Here is a 12,001-nt window from a genome sequence, read left to right as displayed (position 1 = left end):
AGTTATTGCGTATGCTTCTAGGCAATTGAAAGATCATGAAAAGCGATATCCCACTCATGACTTGGAATTAGCGGCGGTGGTCTTTGCCTTGAAAATTTGGCGCCATTATCTCTATGGAGTCAAATTCACCATCTATTCTGATCATAAGAGCCTTAAGTACTTCTTCGAGCAAAGAGACCTTAATAATCGGCAACGGAGATGGCTTGATCTTTTGAAAGACTATGATTGCGAAGTTTTGTATCATCCCGGAAAGGCAAATGTTGTGGCGGATGCGCTAAGCCGGAAAAGTTCACATCATTCTATCATCATCTCCCCATTATGGGTCTTAATCACTAACGACTTTATGGAGCAAATAAAAGCGGCTCAAGAAAAGGCTTTACAGCGTGATCCTAAGAAAGAAAGAATTCAAGGTCAAACGAAATATTTCACCAAGGATTCGCGTGAATATGGATTCCTTTCTCTTGTGAGTTAAAGCAAGTTCTACTTAATGAAGCTCACAAGTCCAAATATTCTATTCACCCTAATGCTACCAAGATGTATCACGGCCTAAAGGTTGATTATTGGTGGCCCGGAATGAAGAGGGATGTGGTGAAATGTGTTGAAGGGTGTCCTAACCCCACTGAGTCGCAGTGGGAGGTTTTTCACTTGCAGATCAGAGATTTCCCACTGAGTCGAAGTGGGAGGTTTTTCACTTCCAGATCAGAAATTTCCCACTGAGTCGCAGTGGGAGGTGTCCTAACCCCACTGAGTCGCAGTGGGAGGTTTTTCGTTTGCAGATCAGAGATTTCCCACTGAGTCGCAGTGGGAGGTGTCCTAACCCCACTGAGTCGCAGTGGGGGTAAAAAAAAAAACTTGTATTTTCGGTTTATCAAGTCGAGTTCTTTCATAAAGGCCCCCTTTTCACCTATATATATATAAAATAGAAATCAAATGAAAAGGTACCTTAAGAAGAAAAGGGTGAAAAGGTTCGTTTTTTTTAACTTGTTTTTTTGAAGTTTTTTTCTTTTTTTCACATTTTTAATTCTCTCTTTAATTAACTTATTCCATATAAAAAGTTTAAAAGTTTTTTAAAATTTTTTTTTTTTTCAAAGGGCATTGGTCGTAAGTTATAGGCGAAGCCTGTCAGCTTATGACAGAGCCATAATAGCTAAGGGTGAAGCCTGTTAGGTAGATTACCCCATCACCGATCACCCCCTATGACCTATCACCCTCTATGACCTATCACTCCTACCAGTTACCCCTTATTAATATCCTTGAGGGCGAAGTCCGTACTGTACCTTTACATGTATAACTCACTAACTCGAGTCAGAAATTTTTTATTCTTTATTTTTTATAATTTTTTTTATGGATTGAATTAATTCAAAAAAGAATGAAAAAAGCTTAAAAAAAAAAAAAAACTTAAAAAAAATAAAAAACGAACCTTCTCTCCTTAAGAACCTTCTATCTGGATCTTTACCCTATCTCCCAATAATACTAAACCAACCTCCTAAATTCTGTTTTTAATTAAGAAACAACCATTGAATGATAAAAGAAAATTGAATTCTAACCATCCGATCACTTGCTGGCTTTTCATACTTTTTTTAGCTACATTTACGTTCCTTAATTACTCCCTTTAGCTACATTTACTTCGTGTATAACTTATTTATACAACTTATATTTGATAAATTGATTTGATGATTTATGTGCTATTTCTCATTAGGTGTCAAGATATATTGCTTACAAAATTAATGTAGTAGCCAATAAAATGTGATGGTGTTATTTCATTAGCAATTATTTAGGCTATATATTAAACTCGTACGTTGTACGATGATGACTATGATAGTGGATACAAAATATATTGATAATTACAGTATTACTAATAGTTTATGATATTATAAAAAACGACTGATGCAATTTAATAAGATTGTGATTTATAAATATATATGTCAATTATGTTAAATCATCACTTATTAAACATAATATTTATAAATTATAAGATCATACAATATTCATAAATAAACGATAATGCATTATAACGTTGGACTTTAGGTTTATAAAATGAAAACTTGGTTAAAGAATAATATTTACAAAAATAAATCTAGACGTGGGAGTAATAATGATAAAACAATAATAATGATATAAATACATAATGAAAAAGAAAACAAAATAAAAAAAGAAGTGGGAACTAAGCAAAATCTGACATGACAACTAAAGACTAATAATAATAAGGAAAATGCTAAACAAAGCCTTTAGGGTTTGACTTAACATGCATAAAACGATTGTTCATTTCAATATTAAAAGTCCATCCCCTGAATTTTATGGTAAGTGTACAACTAATTAATGCATCTTAACGAAAGTCTTAGAGGCTTCCGAACTTCATTTGCATCTACCTGCATACGTACCAAAGGAGTTTTCCCTAAACTCTCCACTAGGTCAGTTCATGACTTTGATCATTAGTGACAAAATGGACAAGTATATATCAATATGATTGTATCTATTTCGTGTAATAGCTTCTTGAGCAAATATCTATCTTTTTTGGAGTAGTTGATCTTGGCGTTTTTCCAAATACGACTGTTAAAAATGAAGTCTCTGTTGGTGGGTATTGATCATTATTAATTTGTGTCCTAAACATGTTACTTCTCAGCTGACTTTTAAAAATGAATGTACAGGAATTCCTGTTTTTCCTGGGATGCATGTTGTAACCAAAGCTTCCGATATAACCAAGGTATTCCTTGACTTTCATGTATTCAAATTAGATGGGTTATGGCGGTCATGTCAGGCTGACATGATACAGGAAAGTGATTCCCATGCTCGGATTCGATTCTCAGAATGGGTTAAGAAAATATATCTAGAGGCAATCGGCTTTTTGAAGTTGCCCTGCAGTAGCACATCATGCTACTGGTAAACATTGATTTTATAAAACAAGATATATATTGCCTCCACCATTAATGTTACATGTAATCTTTATTTTGCTGTGAAAAGATAGTTATTTCAAAATATATCTCTTCTGACACGGTGGTCTCTCAACAGGAACCATGAACATGGACCCTATTACGAATGGTGTGTTAGAAAGTGAAAGAATGAGAAAGGATGCAAGTGAAAGAATGAGAAAGAACTATTTGGTTGGTTGTATAAAAAAGATGCAACTAGAAGGTTGATATATCATATATATAGTTTATTAAATGTTTTCTTTCGATTTTAGCAACATTGCGAACTTAGACACCAAAAATGCAGATATTTTTACACTATCATTGTTTTAGGATTCATGATAACGGATAAAGCATTTTCATGGAATTGAAGTTTTGATATTTAATATTGAAACTTATTCACATGGCTACTTTCATATGAAATTAATTTTGATTCACTGCTTTTATATCAAGTTCTCGTATAGCCACGACACATATAACGTATTTATGCTTTTAATAAACGTATTTTGCGAACCTTTTATATAAACACCCGGGTTAATTAGCTAGTATATATATATATACCAGCATGGTCTCCGAACGTTGCAACGGATACAATTGACACCACCATATAATTCGATGTACAACTGCATATAACAATCTCCAGTCCAAATAGAATCTAAATAGAAGTTGTTATGCTGCCTATAGAAACTATGCTCATCATCCTCCAAACTTGGTGCGTAAACCACATAAAATACTCACAGAATGGTATATCAGACAAAGCTTATCATAAATCATAATTGGATTTCCAATTACAAAGCATCACAATTATCATATATGATCAAGAAATGATATATCATACAAAGCTTCGAAACAGGAGTTTTGTCAACTTTTGGCTGTATACAGATTGAAGTAGTGTTTGCAAGTATCATACCCTCTTTTACTATTAAACAAAGAGATGGAAACTCGAATTTATTGAAAACTCAAATTTGTTGATAATCATATATTATTACTTAACAAAAGATAGACAACCTGAAGCATGGTATGTTGCTTTTTGACACCTTGAAATACAACCGTGAGGACTTTCCTGTACAAAAACAAATATATTTATTTAATTACTACAAATCCAAGGATACAATATTACATATCAATATAAGCATTACTCCCAACTAATCTGATTAGTTAGGGTGATTAGGCTGATCATTCAATCACTTAAAGGATCACTTTTTTCTAAGATAGGCATGAATTAATAATTTTTAGTTCAAGAAAGCTTTCAAATAAGCTTATGGTAACAGGACATGCAGGAAGTTGTTTTCTATTGGGGTCGTAGAGCAACCAGGTTTCTAATAGCATCAAGTGCACAACGACTTTTGTTTTGTTCGGCGGTAAGGTCATATGGACTATATGTTTTGCCCGGCGGTAAGGTCATATATTTATTTAACTTAAAGAAATCATAAAAGTCACAAATAGACCTTGTTGCATCAAAGAGTTTTAAGGTTTATAAAATGTACCTACGCACCAACTCCAGTTTACCTTTTCTCAATCTTGTGTGCTAATCATTCTACACACATATGTTACAGTATTCAGAACCTTCCTCTGTTCATCAGTCAAAAAGCATTGCTTGACCCATACCCAGCCCATACAACCCACCCGAATTGCCACCTTTAGATGACAGTGAATTTTTTAAATCAAAACACATGCATTGAAAATGAACAGGAGAGTGAGTACCTCAATGAAAGACATGCTAACAGGGACAATGGATGTCGAAAAATAATAAAGGTGCTTCAATGTATGGCTCCATCCGAGACCTCTCTGCCTTTTGAATGGCTTCATGGTTCAGAAAACCTTCTCACGATTGCAACAAAGCAACAAAACAGATCACCTTACGCACTGTATACTCAAAACATAAAAGGACAGAGATTAAATCGTTAAGAAATAAACTGTAATGACCCTTACATGATTTAGGCTTTTCTAATAACATGGATCACCATTAGTAGCTATATATTTAAGGCTTTTATAACTCGTAATTTAAGATACTAAATAAAGTTACACAAATCAAGTTTGGGAAGACATGAAATCTAAAACTAATTAGGTGTTGATTGAACTTCAGTTTCAATTATGCCTAGAACAATCTTCTTCAATTATGTATCTTGTTTGATATCATGTGGTAATGTATAATCAGCTGATATATTAGTTTTCAATGTTCTGTATGGCAAAAGTATTCCTTGTGCGGTACAAAATAAGTTCATGATGGTGGTTTTGCTACGTCATAACAATTTCAATGCATTTACCCAACCCATCCATTTTACTGTAATGAATGAAATTCATACCAATAATATTGTATTATGCCATTTTTTCTGTAAAAGTTCTCTTCAATAACTTTCAATCCGGCCTCTGCCAAACAAAAATTGGTAGCAAACGTCTCATTGCAATGCTAAAAGTCCCATATGCTGCAAGCAAATGATTCGTTATTAGATTGAAAGAAAGAAGCATAATACCATAAAACATATCGACAATGGTAAAAAACATCTCCTAATAACCCAAATCATTCCCCATTCTAATATACTATGGCTCAATCACCAACCATATATAATAAATTGTTTAACCAATCTATAGTTCAAAGAAAAAGATGCTAAAAATCTATACAGAAAAAAAGTTATAGTTTCGTAAAAAAAAAAACCTCTATCTACGGGGCAGGAAGGACAACTCCGAAACATTACAGACATACCTGGGGGGCAGCACAATCAGCATGGGTTGGATCCTAGAGGACAACTCTGAAACATTCCCAACTATCAGTTTGAACTTCGAAGAGAGGAGCATTAACACATGTTTAAAATAAAGCAATAAAATACAATTTAAAGTTTGGTTTAAAAAAAAGAAAGGCATAGACGTTGGGAGACCCTAAATGATGGTCAGATCGCATTATATTATCTAAACAGTCTTGGTAAATAAGGCGAAGGAAGCAACTTTTTAAGTAAATAGGTAGTAACAATACACAAAGATCAAAGAATTTGTTAATCACGTACAAATGACTAACTTCTATGTTGATTATCATAATCCATTACTTCTTGGGCTTTTCCTTTCTCAACATAAAAGCTAGCTTTGTGCTGACGTTAATCAGTTTTAGACTGCATTATCATAGAAGAGCGCCAAACGTTAAAATCATTTCAACACTTGTCAAAAAGGATAGTTTAACGGCAGATTAATACGGTTTGACCCAACCTACAAACTAAGGTATATATCAATCAATCATTCAATCATATCATATTATAATATATAGATGAGTGATCAGTGTAGAAACCACCACCAACTTTGTCTCGTGCTTCCAATAACACTGCTTATGGTATACCAAAACCGTCCATTGCAAACATTAGAGTCCAACCAATATTCATGATTGCAACTTTAGAATCATGATAATTAAATTCCAACCAAAAGGTTTTTTGCCTAGCAATAATGACCTGATATCCAAGAAAAAGATATGATTTAGCCACAATACCATATCGTTGAAGTAATGTAAAGATTTTTTCTCGGGAATTTCATCAAACACTTGGAATGCATTAGTACCTTCCATGATAAACTAAATAACATCTCTCTTCCAAAAGAAAAAGATTTAGCAGTTAATTTCATTCTTCAATTAAAAACTTGAAACATGTATGTATCCCTCTATTTGTCTCAGAGAATTCAAACAACTCTTACCGAATGAAAACAAAATCAAACACCGCAATATTAATGAAGATCGAATATTTCGTGATCGAATTAAGGTTGAGAAAGAATTTTGATGTCTGTTATTTGTTGTACTAATTGTTTTTGTAACCTTAACTAGATATTTTGTTGGATTTTGTCAAATAAGCTATAATGCCACTTTATAAAATATCAATCATGATCGAATATGTATTAATTAAGACTGTATCTGGTTTAAGGTTGAGAAAAAATTTTGTAAATGGCAATTTAAAGGGCTATCGTTGTGGAAATTGGCTACCTTACTACTCCATCACTTTGTAATATGACACTTATGGGTTAAAGACAAGAATCACATTTTTTAGTCTCTCCGTGAATATTTTTCATTGTTTGTTAAGGGATTTGGATACTAATTCGACTCGACCAATTTTTTATTTTAGAACATCCATTTAAAACAAATACATACACAAAAATTAGAAATTTCTGACTCTCATTAAATCTGGTAACCATGCTTATTACTAAACATCAAACATGTTACAATTTATTTGCATAGGCCAAATTTCAAAATGAACTAAAAACACATAACACAATATTTCAAAAGCTTTTATTACATCAAATGTGCAAGTTCACAAATACATAAGCAAACTTGTCATTTACCCACAATTACCCAAGTAGGCAAAAAATATTTTGACCACCATGAAAGTGTACTATTCATACAATTTCAAGACTCCATGATTCAAGTACATGGGTTCAAATGGGCCTTCATGGGTTCTACATCAATACCATTATCCGCATAAAAGCATATACTTCCAAGTCCACAGTTCAACTTCAAAGCTTTCAAAGAACTCATCAAATCCATACGATTTTCATATGCGTCCGGTGACAACCAGTTTAGAATGGATGAGGGCGACGCTCTTACCGTATCCACCGGAAAATGAATCTGATGATTGCCGAAGATGTCTCTAGAGGTGTTGGAGGTGGTTGTCTCGCCGGAGAAGGAGGAGGTGGCGATGGTCACTAGAGAAGAAGGTGGTGGTGGTGGCTATTGTCTCGCCGGAGAAGGAGGAAGATTGAGGAAGAAGATGCTTTATCCAACGGTGAAAATTTAACCCAACCCGATTTGTGTGTGTGCGCGTATATATATATATATATATATATATATGTACACTACAATTGATTTAAGATAAATAACCCTTTAATTTCTTTGCCCAAAAACTTGAGACGAGATGATGAATATTGATGATGATTTTGGTTTTGAGAGGGAAAGGGGGAAAGGGACTGTTAGTTAGAGAGAGAGAGGGAGAGAGAGAGAGAGAAGAGGTGAAAGTGTGGAGGGGAGAGACTTAGGGTTTTGTGGCTCCCCTAGTTGACCAAAAATTAACTATCATGACCAGGCTTTGACTCTCTATTAAAGCCGTTTGACTCGACTATTTAAGAAGACCCGTAGCTCGTTAATTTATTTTATCGACACCAATGAATGTAAATTTTTAATAGCTTCACATGACTATTCATATGACCATGTTAGATTATTAACTCTTTATTACGTTTAATTTTAACGGTTTTACAATTTATTTGGCATTTTTACAAGACGACTAATATTCCTTTCAATCTCGAACTCCCGCACCAATATTTCATGTACTAAATTGCTCTTAAAACCCGAATGAACATGAACACTTTTTATTTCATTAACAATATGTAACATCCCGGACTTTTCTTTAACGGTTGAATTGAGTTGTTAAGTCAAGACAACGTGTTCGTTAAGTCTCTATAAGATTTAATGTTCATGTGTGATTAATGTGCATTATGTGTAAGGTTTTAAAGCCTTAATGATTAGTGTGTAATGTGTTTAAGATGATTAAATGTGATTAAAGTGTTACTAAGTATTCCCGTTAAGTCGTTTAAGCCTTAGATGTGAAGATGTAAAGTTGAGGGGCTTAAGTGTAAGCTTTAGAAAGTTCGTCCAGCTGATTAGGGTTCCTTGAGCCCTAATCATAATCAAAAAATCAGTTGTTGGTCTCTCCAAACTTTTCCCCCTCCTCTGCATTCGAATTCTTTGCAAAATCCTTCAAAATGTTTGATTTCGGGTGGGTTTGATCAAGTCTTTTGCATCCTTTTTGCAATTTACAGGTAGTAAAGGTATAACAACATTGATTTTATATTATTTCAATCATATAATCAGATCCATAACTGATCTAGGTCATTAGAGGATCAACTGATGTCATAAACGAGTGTTTTGATCGATTTGGTGATCTAAAACGTTTAATTATGTGATGCAAATCAAGTAAGAATTAATCAATGATTTCATTGCATCATTATGGTCTTAAAATTGTGAACTGTGAGGTACAAAAGTCGTTCATAAGGTTTGGGGTCGTTTGGGGTGTGTTTGCTTAAGTTTTGGAGGTTAAATAATGAGTTTTGTGCAGAATCGAGGCTAGTTGCAGCGCAACCAGAAAACAGTGACATTTAGTTGCGACACAATTTGGTACTTGCGACGCAATAGCGACAAAATTTTCAAATGACCATAACTTTAGAACCGTAACTCCGTTTTTAACAAATAAGCTATCCACGGAATCGTGAGAGAGTCTACTTTCTAATGATAATGTTTTTAAAAGATGACTATGATGTCATTTTTCCAGAAAGGTTAATTTAGTGAGTGAATGCCAAGTTTCGTCGAGTTATGTAAGCTTTAAAGTATTAAACGAACCTCTGATGCATCAAGTATAGTCACGGGTCATGCTTATAGGTATCTAGGCTTGATTCATGACCATAAGTAGCGGTTAATTGATAGCTCGTTATGTTGTTTAATGATTTTAGGTAGTCAAGAATACTTGCAAAGCTCGGTAACTTACGTTATCTTTTTGTGTTTTTCTAAGAGGTAAGATACACTACTTTGACACGCTGATGGTTCAACAAAAATATGGTTTTCATATATTAACTTCCCATTTGATATCTTGTTTACTTATGGTTAATCGGGATTACAAGGGAGGTGATATGGGCTATGTATATGTATATTGAAGCCTGAAATGCTACCCAAAGATATGTGACGTTATGATATGTTGTGAAATAATATGAAATGCTTTGAGTTGTTATGAAATACGATATGTAATGAACTATGTTATGCAATGAAAGATTGTGAGTCCCTCGATAGCTATAGATCGCTCTCGAGATCGTCTATGATTATGTCGTGAGTGCGGAATCCTCACGAGATAACTAGTTTGATTAGAAAATTGGTATATCGCTAATTATCAAATAAATAATCAGCCGTATTGTACTATCTTCGTTTCTATAAGCTATAGAACGAACTTAGTTCACTGGAGTACTTGTATGTCAAACGTATATCAGGGTATTCGTTCGTATATATATGTTTCAGGTCGAACTGGGCTTGCTGGGCTTTGTTCTTACGAATTTAGCTCCCAGCCCATGTAACGAAGTTAATCTTCGTTTGTACCAAACGAAGTTTATCTTCGTTTGCTTCTAACGAAGATATATCTTATCTTCGTTAGATGTAATGCTTAGTTATATTCCTAAGTGTTTCATCTTAAGGAATCCTAACACATATTATGTTTGTACTTGTATATCACACAACAAACATCATACATAACACACACATATTTATATATATAACTCCAAAACATGTAATCGATCATTACCAAAACATAAAGTTTATAATCTATCAATTACATATATAGATACGACATAAATTAACATAATATCTCAATCTAAACGACATATCAAATCTAAGTTGCTGTTGTCACATCAACGTGCATCAACAAACTCCCCCTTGACAGCAGCACCTTCGATTTCTTAGTCTTCAAAATCTGATCATTCATCAAACAACAATCTTTTGCTATTTGCATGAATATCTTCATGTAAGCAGAGCTGAAGTATCTTACGATATCTACTTTCTTCATGCTTCCAAAATGGCAAAAACGAGCACTCCGTATCGTATAACTTCCTCAGATCATTTCTTGAGAAGTTCACCAGCTGCATCGGATCATAAACTCTTCTCAACAAAATCTGCTTCTTTGAATCTGCATACATTTTGGCTTCACCAGAATTTCGATCAATTTCCCAATTATCCATTTTGTCCAAGACATCTTGTGCCCATTTCTTGGCAGGAACCTTGATCATGCATTTAATATCATGTTGAACAAACTCAACTGTTTTATCTGGTTTAACCACTCTTTTCTTCGATCTTGGCTCGATCTTAAACTATGGTTTATCAGAATCTTTCATGTTCTTCCTTAACCAAAAATCTTTTCTAAGATTCTTACCAACCACATCAGCTAAGCCATCATCGCTTGGATTGATAATCCAGTTATTTCCAAGCTCATGTAAATCTTCTTCACACAAACTTCTGAAATGTCTCTCACACCATGCTAAGTACTGACAACCCTCTGGTCTTTTAAGCACAAACAACTTCAATTCATCATCATAAAACCAACTCCAGATGATTGTCTTGTACTTTGCAGCATCTTTATCTGAGATATGAGTCCAATACAAATTCGGTTTCCACGTTTCCCTAAGTACTATCCAATCATTTACTCTTTTCTCAGGAACACGTCGATCAACAATATGTAATGAATCATCATCTCTGAGAGGAACTGGAAAATCATTTGAATTGAATGGTCTCGTCACATTAATCTCATATTTAGATGGAATCGACACATCACCATTCTTAGCATACACAACAAAATGTAGAATTTGAGTTAGGCTGCTGAATGGGACTTGAAGCATTCTTTCTCTAACATCTGATCTCTGCTGATCCAACACTCTATTTTCTTCAATCAACGGATCTTCAGGAATTGAGTCCCACACTTCATCAAACCCATAAGGCTTCTTGAATATATCTAGATTTGGTTCAGGGACAAATTCGCCTTCCTCGAGCTCATCGCCATCAAAGAATAAATCTGTATAATCTGGATCATCTATTTAAATTTACACAAAATGAACACCAGAATAAAAGAATAATCATGATAATTATAATAAAGATGAAATGTACTTGTATTAAAATAAGATAAATTACATTTTCATTACATAAAATGTCATAACTTATTACACACAAACAATTATACATTCTATCTAATAATCTTTATCATAAACAAAATTAGAAACCTGAATCACGAGGAGCACCAGAAGGACCAGCACCAGAACCAGAAGCACCTTGCTGAGAAGTATCTCCTCCTGTCTCCCCCTCGATCGCTGCACCCTTTCCTCTATCTTCAACTGGGCGAGAAACATTCCTTTCAGCAGCATTATCAGCATTATCATCGTCATTCTGACGTCGTGGTTTAAATTCGTTTGCTAAATTCGTTTGAGAAAACGAAGTTAGCGACAGTAAGGATGTCGGGAGGTGAATTTTCAGAGAAAAGAATCAAACAAAACGATCTCAAACCTTGGCTCTGATACCACTTGTGAGTCCCTCGATAGCTATAGATCGC

At 34.2% G+C, this 12,001-nt stretch overlaps 1 long non-coding RNA gene across 5 annotated transcripts; it reads right to left on the bottom strand.

The window, feature by feature from the left end:
* Nucleotides 1-3,762: 3,762 nt before the first annotated feature.
* On the bottom strand, nucleotides 3,763-6,630 carry LOC122585793. Of its 5 annotated transcripts, none has more exons than XR_006321785.1 (7): nucleotides 6,579-6,630; nucleotides 6,184-6,340; nucleotides 5,909-6,010; nucleotides 5,611-5,656; nucleotides 5,213-5,332; nucleotides 4,611-4,772; nucleotides 3,763-3,969 (listed from the first exon to the last, which is right to left on the bottom strand). It is a non-coding gene; the product is annotated as an uncharacterized LOC122585793 (long non-coding RNA). The 5 variants fall into 5 exon arrangements; XR_006321784.1 differs by lacking the exon at nucleotides 6,579-6,630 and adding an exon at nucleotides 6,447-6,531; XR_006321786.1 differs by lacking the exons at nucleotides 5,909-6,010; nucleotides 6,579-6,630 and adding an exon at nucleotides 6,447-6,531.
* Nucleotides 6,631-12,001: the final 5,371 nt, after the last annotated feature.

Source organism: Erigeron canadensis, chromosome 1, assembly GCF_010389155.1.
Source record: "Erigeron canadensis isolate Cc75 chromosome 1, C_canadensis_v1, whole genome shotgun sequence".
NCBI lineage: Eukaryota > Viridiplantae > Streptophyta > Magnoliopsida > Asterales > Asteraceae > Erigeron > Erigeron canadensis.
Note: the sequence above shows the minus strand (reverse complement) of the source record. Positions and strands in the feature narration are given on the sequence as shown.